This window comes from Rattus norvegicus, chromosome 18 (assembly GCF_021556685.1).
Source record: "Rattus norvegicus strain SHRSP/BbbUtx chromosome 18, alternate assembly SHRSP_T2T, whole genome shotgun sequence".
NCBI classification, from domain to species: domain Eukaryota; kingdom Metazoa; phylum Chordata; class Mammalia; order Rodentia; family Muridae; genus Rattus; species Rattus norvegicus.
This window is the reverse complement of record NC_141551.1, coordinates 52,803,791-52,817,590: the sequence shown is the minus strand read 5'-3', so window position 1 is coordinate 52,817,590 and position 13,800 is coordinate 52,803,791. Positions and strand designations below refer to the sequence as shown.

The 13,800-nt window shown below is 44.0% G+C and overlaps 1 long non-coding RNA gene across 1 annotated transcript in view; it reads left to right on the top strand.

Moving 5' to 3' along the window:
* The first annotated feature begins 240 nt into the window (after window positions 1–240).
* Window positions 241–13,800, top strand: part of LOC147999808 (uncharacterized) — a 70,928-nt gene continuing 57,368 nt past the window's right edge. Inside the window, exons 1-2 of the long non-coding RNA XR_015642985.1 lie at window positions 241–325; window positions 965–1,137. This is a non-coding gene — a long non-coding RNA (uncharacterized LOC147999808). The remainder of the gene's footprint in view (window positions 326–964; window positions 1,138–13,800) is intronic.

Below are 13,800 nucleotides of genomic sequence, written 5' to 3'. Positions count from 1 at the left end.
GATTGTGACTCCTGGAGAGCTAGCCCTGCCCCTACAGCACTGGGGGAGTAGGCCCTGTATCTCACCTGGAGAGAACAGCAGAGCTGACCCAAGGGTGTGACGGTGGGAGAGCTAGTCCTGCCACTCATCTGCAATGAGGTAACTTGGGTGTAGGGATGATACTTCTCCCACTCAGCCCTCACAACCTATGGCAGTCAGGAGAGCTGGCCCTGAGGTCATGAGAGCAGGTGAGCTATCCCTGTCCCTCAGCAGCAGCACTTGGGAGAGCGGGCCCTGCACCTTGCCTGGACAGCATTGGAGAGCTGGCTCTAGTGGAGGGGCGCAGGTGAGCCAACCCCAAGAGCAAGCACAGGAGAGCTGCCCCCAACCCTGCCACCACTTGTCTGCCATGAAGTGGCAAGAGCGTGGGGGTGACACCCTTTCCCCCAGACCCTGCCACTAGTGGTTTTGGGAGAGCTGGCCCCGAGGGCATCAGAGCAGGGGGCTAACTCTGCCCCCTCACTAGTTATAACCCTAGGGAAAGAGGGCCTTGTACCTCACTTGGACAATGCAGTGGAACTGGCCCTGATGATGAAGGCATGAGTGAGCCAGCCCCAGGAGAGCTGGCCCAGCTCCTCACAGGCTGCAGCATCTGGGAGAGCGGACCCTGTGCTTTGACTGGGCAGCACAGTATTGCTGGGCTTAGCAGTCTAGGAGCAGGTGAGCCAGCCCCAAGGGCATTCAAACAGAAGCTGATCCTGCCCCTTGCTGATGGCTGCACTGGGTGGTCTAACCAGAGCAGTGCTGGAGATCTCACCCTGGGGTGCTGATGAGGGAGAGCCAGAGCACTGACCAGGTCAGGTACCTTAACCGAGGCCCACGTCCAGGGCATCCCACACCAAAATCTATCATCTTAGAACAGTTGGGACCCATGAAAGAAAGGCCAATCCTGATGATCCAAAGCTGCAGGGTCTCCACCACACAGGACAACAACAGGATAACCCGGAGGAGTCCAGATGAGGATCCAATGTTGATGGCGTCACAGAAGCCAGAGATCTTAGACCGGACCAATGACTCATTGCAATGAACATTTGCAAGTGAAGATGTGTGGGCAGGGATAGACTGTGGGATATACTGTGACCTACCACAGCTTCCACGGTGAGACGATTTCTATGCTTTGTTCTGTTGTTGTTGTTGTTGTTGTTGTTGATGATGATGATGATGATGATGATGATGATGATGATGATGATGATGATGATGATTTGTATGGTTTTATTGGGGAGATTACAAGGGTGAAGGATGGATATGAGGGGACAGAGGATGGAGAGACGAGTGAGACCGGGGTGCCTGATGTGAAACTAACAAAGAATCAATAAAGTTTGTTTTTAAGTAAAAAAAAAAAAAAAAACAGAATGAGCAATTGCTTAGAAGCAGAGATTAACTCTATCCTCCCCAAGTTGCTTTTGGTCAGTGTTTGATCATGGCAGGAGCAAACCAGAAAAACTCCTTAAAGTTGTTTCTTTTTTAAGTTAACGATAACTTCTCCAGTTTCTCCTTGGAAATCTCTAAAAACCATTGGACTTTTTATGAAAAAAGCACCATAGTTCCATAGTAGAATCTCTCTCTCTCTCTCTCTCTCTCTCTCTCTCTCTCTCTCTCTCTCTCTCTCTCTCTCTCTGGTAAACAAGACTATAGGCTTAGATTTTTTTCTAAATCTACTTTATTTAGATTCTAGACCTCCCTTCTAGCCCACTGAACTTCTGTAGTGGAAAAAGAAGGTTTATAGGACAAGGGGGTTGTTCTTTGGGGTGATCCCACCCTTCATTGTCAGGACACCAGCAGTCCAGTCCGATAGCAAACACCAAACACAAATCAGTAGCAGCAGCTCGGGATCCAGCAGAAATGGCAAGTCTTCCTGAATCAGCACAAGTCGATGGCAGCATCAGAAATCAGCTGGAGTACCACAAGAAAATTATCAGCACATTTCTCTTTATGAAGTGAAGATCAGTGAAGGAAGTGAGACCAGCGAAAACCAGTGAAGACCAGCGAAGCATGGCATGCAAGTGACCTCTCAGCATTTATGGGATTTCATTCATACTCTTTCCAAACCTCATGCACCCTCTCAAGCATCCACTCCAGCAAAATACCATTGAGCGCCTTCTCAATGTCTACTTCAGCAAAGCATCCTCTCATAAGACAACTTCCAGACAAACATCACATGACGGAACTGAGTTTCTAAAGAAACCGGAAATTTCCACTTCTATAGACAAACAAACCCATACCCCCACTGGAATCTCTAATCTGGCCCAATTAGAGTTAAATGTTCATAGGACTGCTCTTAGTGTCTTTAATAGTCCTATGGCTATTCAAAAGGACAGTCACAGGTGGATGGGAGATGACTCTGACTGAGCATGGGCAGCACGGCCGGGTGGGAGGTACTGTTGATCCCAGTTGTAAATGATGGCTCTACTGAGGGTAGAGCTCCAGAGAAACACAGTCACCTAGGCCACTTCAGCAGACTCTGTAGCTCTGTAGCGGTGTGGCCAACATGTAGAGGTGCACACACACACAATCACATGCATGCAATATGTGAGTTGTTTTGGCAGAAAGAGTAAATCTGGCCCTGGATGTTGCATGAGACACACTTACACTGAAAAATTATGTGGCGTACGTACTCAGGCACACATGCATATACATAAAGGGAAAAAGGCCTTAAAAATCAAATTACATCTCTAGTTTGATTTCTAGGTGGATAGTTGAGCAGTCTAAAATTCAGAGGAGTGTGGACATGATGTCTCGGTGTCGTGTCAGACTGTTGACTAATCAGGTGTCAGTGCTGGGATTTCAATCCAGGTCATGAAGTTAAATGTCTTACCCTACTTGCCTTTGGGGCTTTGACTTCCAGCCCACTTGCCTTCTGAATATGGATTTCGGGTGAATAATTTATAATTTTATGTTTATGGGTATGTTTCCTGCATGTGGGTTTGTGCATCCTTTGGGTGCCTCATGCTCCCAGAAGAGGATGTCAGAGTCCCTAGAAATGGAGTTACAGGCATTTGCGAGCTGCCTTATGTGGGTTCTAGGAAAGCAACCTAGGTCCTTTGCAAGAGCAACAAATGCTCTTCACCACTGAACCATCGATCCAGCTCCCATAGATGTCATTTTTAAATTAACTTTTTTGTATGTTTATTCATTTTCAACTTAAAAATTTAGGTATAGGGGTAACTACCTCTGTCTAAACTCTTCAGAGTTGTTGTTAAGAGTAGTTACCTTTTAGTATCAAAAACATTTTAATTTGACAGTAAATGGTGTGAGTGTGTGTGTGTGTGTGTGTGTGTGTGTGTGTCCCCATCCCTGTGTGGGTGCACTTGTATATGTGTTATATAGAGGTCAGGGGACAATGTTGGATGGTATTCCCTGGGTGTTCCCTTGATATATACTCTCTCAATATATTGGAATTCACCAGTGAGCTAGGCTGGCTGGCCAGCAAGCTTCAGTCAGGGATCCACCCAAGCCTCCTTCCCAGCACTAGGATTGAGAGTGTTGTTCACTGTCACACCAGACAGTTTTTTTAACATGAGGTTTGGAGATCAAACTAGGTCTTTGTGTTTGCAAGGCAAGCATTTTACAGACTGAGATACGTCCCAGCCTTACCAGTAAATTGTATTATCTACAAAGTAGTTAAGCTGTGTGTTCTGTGCAGGCGAGCTATACTGTGAAAGTGTCAACAACGTGTTTCTCCAACACACACACACACACACACACACACACACACACACACACACACACACACAGCCATCATCATCATGGCTCCATGCTGCCTTTAAAGACTTACCTTTACAGAATACATACTTATAAGAATTCCGCAATCCTGCACTAGCTCTGGCTACCAGAAAATAACCAAGAAAACCAACTACTTAGAGGGGGAAGATGTATTTGGGCCCTGATTTCAAACATCGAAGTTCATGAACCAGGGGCTCCATTGCTCCCGAACCTGCTCTGAGGCAAAATGGCAGGGAACAGAGGGCAGAACAAAGATTCTCAACTCAAGACAGCCAAGAAGCAGAGGGAGGGGGTGGTAAGGCTCTGATATCCCATTCAAAGGCAACCTGCCCTGTCCTGCTTCCTCCAACAAGCCTTCCTCTCTGACAATTGCCCCACCTCCCAATAGCACCACAGCCTGTTAACCAAACTTTGAGAACATGGCTCTTGGAAGACACTTTGAATCCAAACCCTATTGGGCTTTTGTTTTTCTACATGAAAAAAAAATTAAACTCCCAGTCTCACTTTGCTTTCTAGATTCTTCTTTAGTGCTATAGCCTATTCTACATTCCTTATCTCAGGCACCAGCCCCAAGGACCTATATATACTGCATGAACCTGACTTACTATGTGTCTGGCCTACTCACTTTCACCCAAAATGTGCATTTCCAAGTCTGTCCTCTGCTCACAGGAGACTCAGTTTTCAAGGACCAACTCAAAATGTTCTTCCGCCATACCACCTTTTCACATTGTCTTATCATTGGGTGTCCATGCTTGTGTCCCCTATTCATTTAGGAGCTGCTTTAGACTCCCACTACATTCTGTGCTATTGAAAACTGTTCAGCACGCACTCAAGGAAAAATTCTAAATTTAGTAAGGCCTTGTGCCCCGTCACCTGAACGCTGTTTCCCTCTGGCCCAGAGTGACTTTCCGTGAACACTTATGTGCTTCTGATATGACAACCTAACTCGTGGTTTACTGTCTATCGTTCACATTATGAAAACAAGCTTCATGAACTTTTGTGCCTGTTTGTCCTCCTGTCATATCCCCAAGGTTAGCCCCCGATACTGAGCATGCTCAGACAGTCTTGGTTAAAGGAGTGAGTCTGAGCACCTTGGGGGATTAGGAAACTGCAGGGAGTCCTGCAGTCCCTGCTGGGAAGGGGTACTCTTCTCGCTCTTTCCAAAGGCTCACAATTATGATTCAGTCTGATCAAAGACATGATTTCAGACACAGCTCAGTTCTTCGTTTCCTTCACATACATAAAATTCTCATAGAACTGGCCACAGAAATGCGATCTGCGTTGAAAGTTAAGATTACTCACATAATTCGCCATCATAGACGTGCGTCTTGGGTATGGGTTAAGTTTTAGATGTCACAGTTCCTGGAAATATTTCAAAATTTTCACACAATCAATGTTTATTGAGTGAAGCTCTATGCCAGAAGGCAAGACCAGCAATAGCACAAAATAATTCCTTTCCCTTTCCCTCCTCTTTCTGGTCGCTTTTCTAAAACTTTGATTACTTCTTTAAAAATGTTATACAGTGCATTGTGATCATATTGACCCCCCTCTCCAACTCTCCCCAGATCATCTCTCCTCTCCCTTCTTACTCAACTTTTTCTGTTTTTTTTGTTGTTGTTGTTGTTGTTGTTTTGGGTTTTTTTTTGGTTTTTGTTTTGTTTTGTTTTTGTTTTTAATGCCCACCAAGGCCAATTTGTGCTGCCCAGATGTTCTTGGATGTACAGCTCTCTACTGGTCAACTTCTCAAGGGCTACACTCTTAGAGAAGGCTGAGCCTTCTTCTCCAGTTGCCAGTAGCTCCTCAGCTGGGTGGAGCCCCCTCAGCTGGGTGGAGCCCTGTGCCCAGCCGTCTTATCCGTGCTAGGATTTGGTCTGGCTAAGGCTCACACAGGTTGAGTGCATGGTGTCACAGCTACCCTGCTGTGTCCAAAAGACATGGTTTCGTTGTAATTATCAACTGGATCTGCCGCTTTCACTCTTTGTGACCCCTCTTCCACAATGACCCCTGAGCCTTCATAAGAGAAGATTTATATACACTGAACACTCTACTAGTTGTGATTTGAGATGCCGCATCCCTTTTGGCTAGAGTTCATAGCACTGGAAGGTGCCGTACCACCTACCAGAGGAGAAAACTAATCCCAAGCATATCCAGCTGTGAAACCTGCGAGCTATCATAATAACTAACCAGTAAAGACACATCTGTTAGTTCAATAGAGGCATGGATGTCATAGAAACAACCAACCACTTTCTGATGGGAGTAAAGTCTACTCTCCAAGGGGAAATCCATACCCCGCACCATCACCAAACCAAAATTCCATGGCTAGACACATCACAGACTTCAGGAGAGAACTTCCTACTATTATTCTGGTAGGAGAGAATCTATTACCACTATTATTCTGCTAGGTGGGCATTGCATTAAACTAAATTCCTAATGATGCATACCCATAGATTAAGGAATCTTTCAGCCCTTAGTAGAGAAGTTTTTATTTGCTGATGATTATTAACACAAAGACCCACAATGGGTAAAGGTACAGAGCATAAGAGATTGCAGAATGCTCAGTCCTACTTTCTTTCCTGAAGAAGGGGATGCACAGTAAGAAAGATGTCTGCTCAGAGTGTGAACCTGTTGGTGCGAGAGTGAGGGAACACACACTGTGCGACATAGCTATCATTGCAGGTCTTTCTGGGACCTGCCAGAAGATAAATAATGACCCAGAGACTTATTAATTTTATTATAGCTTAGGCTACCTCCCAGCTAGTTCATCTAACTTGATTAACCTGAGTATTCTAGTTCACATCTTGTCACATGGCCAATTACCTCCTTCCTCCTCCCCCCACCTAAGTCTGACCTCCATGTCTGGCTGAGGAATCTCCCACCTCTGCTGCTTCTCACTGAAAGCCTTTCTCAACCTGGAAGTCCCACCTTCCCTTTCCTGACTAGCTCTTCATTAAACCAGTCAGCGATGAAAAAAAAAGGTATGTTTACAAAATACTGAGGCAGGTGATGAGCAAAGTCCCAGCTAGCACTCAGGTCTCTACCAGTACAGAATTAACAATTGGATAATACAAAGATGACCTTTACACAGTGCACCCCAAGAAGCTGTAGTATATAAAGCACCGTCACCCCTTTGAATACAGCTCTCAAGAAGAGTAATTGCAGTTGGCAGTCAGGAGAGGGGCAGCTTAGTTTTGCACTCTGGCCATGTTTACTCATGCAGGATTACTTCCCTACAAGATCCTTTCTTATCTTGAATGCATACTGTGTGCCAATCTCTTCTTCTTTCTGACCACTATGTTCTCTTACAAAACATGTTATTTTATTTTCAGTTCTTATTTGAGAAGTACCTATTCCTTATGGCTAACACAAGAGGTATCTTTAACAAGGGCAAATCTGACTCATTTTATTCCTGCTATCCAATAGCACACATGAGAAACAATGCCAGAATCAGCATTACATCGTTCCAGCAGAGAAGAGTAGGAACCAGTTTATACCCAGCAAACCAGGAGCCTCTGGGCTTGCAGGAATCACAGGGCATCACCCACCCACCACTGTCCTCATTACTGTCCTCTTTCTCCACACTGCCCCCACCCCCAACCCCCACAGTGCTAGTCAAACAGGTCCAGACTCTTGGTTTGTATGTAGAGTTTGTAGAACCAGAGGAGATATCAAATGTTGTTCCCCAGGATCTGCCCACCCCCCTTCTGAGACAGTTTTTCTCACTGGCCTGAAACTCAACAAACAGGCTATTAGGCTAGGCTGTCTGGCCAGCAAGTCCCCCAAGATTTGTTTTCTCAGTGTCGACAGTGCACATTACCACAGGTGGTGTTCTCTCTCCACTCTCATTTTTGTGGTGGTGTGTGTCCGCATGCTTGGACAACAGATCCTTTATCCACTGAGTCATCTACCCAGAACACACAGCTGGCCTTTTATGTGAATTCCAGTGATTAAACTCAAGACTTCATGCCTGCAAGACCAGCACCTTACCAGATGACCCATCTCCAGGTCCATTGGTACGTTGCTTGTAAAGATTGTCAGTCCCAACACACACACACACACACACACACACACACACACACACACACACACACACACACCATCTACTTACAGGAAGGAGAACCAGCTGTTACAACTTCTCTACCTGTCTGCTTGACTCAGGATCTCCCCAAATACAAATAATCAGAAGATAAATTCATCACTTTGTTAATGAAAGCTGTTTTCAGAATCTGCCTTTTCTATTTCGTCAATAGTATCATTCAGCAGTGAGGAATACATCCTGAGAGCTATTCTTTCTCCACCAGCTCTATTCAAAACTCCAAGCATGCTGGAGCTTTCTCTTGCCTCTTGCACCATGGCTTTACCACTGGTCTGGTACTAGTTTAAGGTACAAGGCTGAAATAATAACACAGACGTGGATTTCTACGCACTACCACCAGGTTAATCAGATGAACCTTGCTTTTTCGACCCCCTAATAAGGGAGTAAACTTCAAATCCTTTAGCTTTGGTTTATCACTATACAAATTGTGCAGGGCTTTACAGAGCAATGTGCATGACCCAAGAAACTAAGATGCTTACAACCTCACAGACATCGGCTAGGACAGTGGCTCTTAGTTTTTTGTATCTGTCTTAGTTAGGGTTTTATTGTTATGAAGAGACACCATGACCACACCAAACTCTTATAAACAAACAAACAACAACAACAAAAACCCTCTTTCATTGGGACTGGCTTACAATTCAGAGGTTTAGTCCATTATCATCATGGCAGGAAGCATGGTGGCATGCAGGCAAGACGTGGTGCTAGAGAAGGAACCAAGAGTTCTACATCTGGATCCAGAGGCAAGAGGAAAGAAGACTGAGCCACTGGGCCTCCCTTGAGTTTTTAAGATCTTAAAGTTCACCTCTCAGTGACACACATACTTGAACAAAAGCATACCTACTTCAACAAGGCCACATCTCCTAATAGTCCACTCCGTATGGTTCTATCAGGGCCATTTTTATTTAAACCACTGCAGTATCATACCAAAGAAGATTAATGATGTGAACACTTGAGAGTAAGTAAAACCCCAACGGGGATGGGGTTGGGGAGTGATTACACACTATCCATGAGATGACCAGCTCGTGAAGGGGAGTTGAAACCCATCTGTGGAGCTCTGACACCAGCTTTCGACTTGACTGTTTGCTAGTTGCTAGTTACTAGCTGACATTGCCACTCTTAACCTTGAAGGTGCCCCAAGTGCTGTTAATTATACTAAACTCTGATCTCACATTCACATTACCAGTGACAGCTACAAGGGTCGCCATGACAGACAGTTAATGCAACCACAGAGACTGTGATATATATAGCTACAAGTCTTTTGGGTACCTCCTATGTAACTGCTTGTCTTTGGGGTGGTCTGAGGTGGTCTCCTAGGTGATAGCATTTTGCTAGAATCCATCCTTCCTTATAACTTTCTCTGCACTGGAAACAAGGTAGCGAAAGCAAGAATATCAGCAAGAAAGATAGCGCTTTGGATTTGTCCCTCAAGGGTTGGGGCATGGCTACAAGTCAGCCTGCTGTCACTGGCCCAGAACCTTGTTCTGCTTCTTGTTTGTTAAATTTATTTATCTCTTACACAGCTACAAGCCCTCTTTTTCTCCCTCAATGCTTTGAAGTCTGCTGCTTTAACCCTTAGTGTCTCTGTGGAAGCCAGTCTGTGTTCTCATTCTGAACAACGTGCACCCTCTTTCCTTACTAACTACAAAGATCCAACCGCCGTGTTGTCGACATGGGCTCATTCAGGAGAGGGGCAGCTTAGTTTTGCACTCTGGCCATGTTTACTCATGCAGGATTACTTCCCTGCAAGATCCTTTCTTACCTTGCATGCATACGATGTGCCAAATCTATTCTTCTTTCTGACTGCTATATTCTCTTACAAAACATGCTATTTTATTTTCAGTTCTTATTTGAGAAATACCTGTTCCTATGGCTAACATGAGAGGCATCTTTAACAAAGGCAAATCTGACTCATTTTATTCCTGCTATCCAATAGCACGCATGAGAAACAATGCCAGAATCAGCATTACATCGTTCCAGCCGGGAAGAGGAGGAACCATGTAATTTTAGCCATCCCCTTACCTAAAGCCCAATATTGCCCTTATTTGCTTTCAACATTTTCTGTTCCTCACAACTTTGTGTATATAAGGGTCTTCTCTCCTTAAAATCCTGGCTTCCTCATTTCCCCCTTCAAAGCCTTTGTATTGTCTCTGTCTAGCAAACACATTGGTTCTGTCAAGAATTTCTAACTATACTTGGGTAGTGTGTGAATTGTGTGTGTGTTACAATAGACTACAGTTTCTTTGCCTCCCTACTTAATGTCTGAATTCCACAATAGCCAGGATTATTTCCCCTAAGTTTCTTTGCTATCTGCAATGATATTTTGAGCCTAACAGACACAGTATTAGGGGTGTGGGTGGCATGGTTTCAGACATCTTTAATGTTACAACTGACAGGCAGATCTCCCTGGGCCTCAGACAAGCCAGAGCTACATAGTGAGACCCTGAGAGAGAGAGAGAGAGAGAGAGAGAGAGAGAGAGAGAGAGAGAGAGAGAGAGAGGAGTAGAAGTAAGATGGCTGAGGTAAGACATATTAGATCGAATCTGAAAAGGAAACAAAATATAAATGATAAAGTAGCAGGAAGCTTGGGGGGTGAGTTATTATTAGGATCCACAGATTCTAGAAATTGTTGTAGCTAAGGAAAATTTATGTGGAAGAAGCAAAAAGAAGAGGGCTTAGGGTGAGAGTAAGAAGAGAAGCCGTAGAAAGGGCACGGGTACAAGTGCATGAGCTGTGGCTGAAGAGGATAGAGAGAGTACTTGGAGTATTGACTGGGAAACGGGACACACACAACAATCTAAATCCTAACCGGCCAGGATGCCAACAAAGCCACCATGAGAGGCACAGCAGGAGTGGAGACTGTCAATAAGGGTTTAAAGAATACGTAGGGGTTTGCGCTGGGTTGAAGGGTGACGTTCTCAGATCTCTGGCTCCAGCAGGCTCTGTATCTTTAGTGTATTGTCCTTTATCACCTAAGGTATGAGACCTGGGGGCACAAAGCTGCTCCCAGCTTCCCTTTAGTCACCTGTTAGCATCCACGAAATAAGTAGTGATGGTCTCTCTCTCGTTTGTGGTATTGCCAACTGGTATCTACTGTTCTTCACCAGATATTTATCACTTTATTGATATTTTCAAAGGCCAGAAGCTTGAATTTATAGATTTTTCTTTATTGAGATTTTAAATTGTATTGATTTCTGGCTTTTAGTATTTATCTTCCCACTTTTAAGTGAATCTGATTATTCCTTTTCTGTTTTCTTAAAATAGAAGCTTAGGTTATTGATTTTTGGATCTTTCCTCTGATATACATGTGCAAAGCTCTAAGTTCCTCCTAAAGCAAAGCCTTTGTCGTTGCCCACATGTTTTGACAAGTTTTATATCCCAACTACTTACATTTTGTTATAATTTCTATCTAATATATATATATATATATATATATATATATATATATCTTTCTGCTATTGGTGTCTAGCTTAATTCCATTGTGGCATAAGAGAATTCCTTTAAAGTGTTTTTATATTTATTTAGTGTCTTTGTATGAGAGAGTGGGTCTGTGCTATGTGTGTGGAGGTGCACACAGAGGACGAGGTCAGTGTCTGACTTTCTGGACCTGGACATACAAGCGCTTGTGAGCCACCCTGAGTGTCAGGAATAAAACGCACGCCCTCTGCAGGAGCCACAATGCAGTTAACTGCGGAGCTGTCTCTCTAGCCCCAAGAGCTTGCGGTTTACGATTTCCTCTTCTGAAAGTCTGCTAAGGTGCTTTGTATGGTCCATTATGTGCTTTATTTTGGCAACCGTTCTGTGCGAGCTTGAGAAGAATCCATACTCTGCTGCCATTGAAACCTTCTGTAAATGTCAGTTAGATGCAGTTGACTGGTGCTGCCTCTTCAGTTCAGATGCGTCGTTAATGATTTCCTCTTTTCTGGATCTGCCAACTACTGAGAGAGGAACACTGAAACCTTTAATTAGAATGATAGGTCCATTCATTTCTCCCTGGAGAGCTATTCGATTTGGGCTCGTGTGCTTTGATGTTGTGTTGTTCGCTCATACACGTCAGGGACTGCGGGGCCATCCTGGATACAGAATCCAGCCTTTATTACTTTGTAATATCCCACTTTTTCTTTAAGTAAATGTTTTAGGCATGCACCAACTTATTTATTTTTCAGATTTATTTATTTTTATTTATATGAGTACACTGTAGCTGTCTTCAGACACACCAGAAGAGGGCATCAGATCCCATTACAGATGGTTGTGAGCCACCACGTGGTTGCTGGGATTTGAACTCAGGACCTCTGGAAGAGCCAGTGCTCTTAACCGCTGAGCCATCTCTCCAGCCCCAATATCCCACTTTTTAATGTCTGATTTCTTCTTTGTATGGCATTAATATAATTACCCCAGATATGATTTATATTAGCATGCTGTATATTTCTTCATCTCGCTGCAGGTGTACCTGAAGAATATTGAAGGTGCATGGGCAGAATGTTACAATAAATTAGATGCCACAAGAGAGCAAGCACCATGAATTTCTTGGTTTCCCATCACATACAAAAGTTATGTACACAACATGCAACAGGATTATGTCTAAAACAGTGTGCAAATGCAATGAAGTTTGCTTCATCAGTTAATTCTCCCTCTCACAATAGATCTCTCTATAACTTCATGCCACTTAATGACCCACAGTAGAACATCTATCAGAACTGGGGCCACTCTTCTTAGATAGCCTTATGCAACTGTCTAATTCCTCTGTCATGATTTGAACAGTGTTCATGGCATCTCCGCTAAGAGCACATTTCAAGTAACTGCTTCCTTTGTTCATCAATGAGAAACAGTCCCTCATTCTCTGAAACATTTATTTTGAGATGAAGCAATTCAGTGCTATCCTCAGACACTGGTTCTGTGACTGTTCAGACCGGAGCCTGTGCAACACAGAAGAACAAGTTGCACCTCAGAGGTGACCATGACCATCTAGCTGTTTTGTTGAAATATCATGAATGCACTATTCATGATAAGAAATTTCCTTCAGGTCATAACCAGCATGAAAAATTTAGAGAGAGAGATTCTGCAAATATTGTATAAAGTATGTAGCCACATGCTATGGTAGGAGTCAAAATCAGAGTCTATTTTAGTGTTAACATCAAGCCCTTAGGAGAAAAACTTTAAAACTCTCTTTTGCCATATACACCAAGAACTATTGATCATTAGGTCTGGAGTGGGTAGCAATGTCACCGAACAGACCATGCACCTGGAACAAATGCTTAAGCTAATATGAAGGTCTTTCCCAGCCAGCACGTAAGTCTTCTGTCCATAAGAATGACATTTTCAGTCATTGAATAAAACCAGGAGAAAGCAAAGCAGGTCTCAGTGAACCTCACCCTTTCCAAATGGAAAATTCTCTTCCAGGTCAGGCTCCATTCAGTCAGGAAGAGTTAAGGCTTTGGATACAATAATCCTCTGAAAATTACTTTCTCTCACACCAAGATATTAGTGGTTATTGGATTCTCCCTGTGTGTGTCTCTCTCTGTCTCTGTGTCTCTCTGTTTCTCTTTCTGTCTGTCTCTGTCTCTGTCTGTCTTTATTAACAGGAGGAAGGCCCTCCCACATCTGTTCCACGCAGCTTCAGGGACAACAAATGCGGCTCTTGCAGAAGCAGGAAGGGCACGGTGGTTCATGCTTTCTAATAGCTTGAGGAAGTAGCACTCATTGCCTCTTCAGAGGTTTTAAGGGCGGTTGCTTGCAAAGTACTTGACATCACCATCTCAGTCTGTCTGGAGTGCCATAGTGATCTGTGTGAGGACCTCCTGATAACAGTTAACGGAGGCTAAGTATTCTTTCTCTAGTAGCTTCTGTCGCGTGTTTTCCTGAGTAGCGCTTTTAACACTTGAAACCTGTTGTTAGCAAAGTAAGCAAACACGGTGTCAGGTGCACAACGACTCGACCAGCAGGAAGTG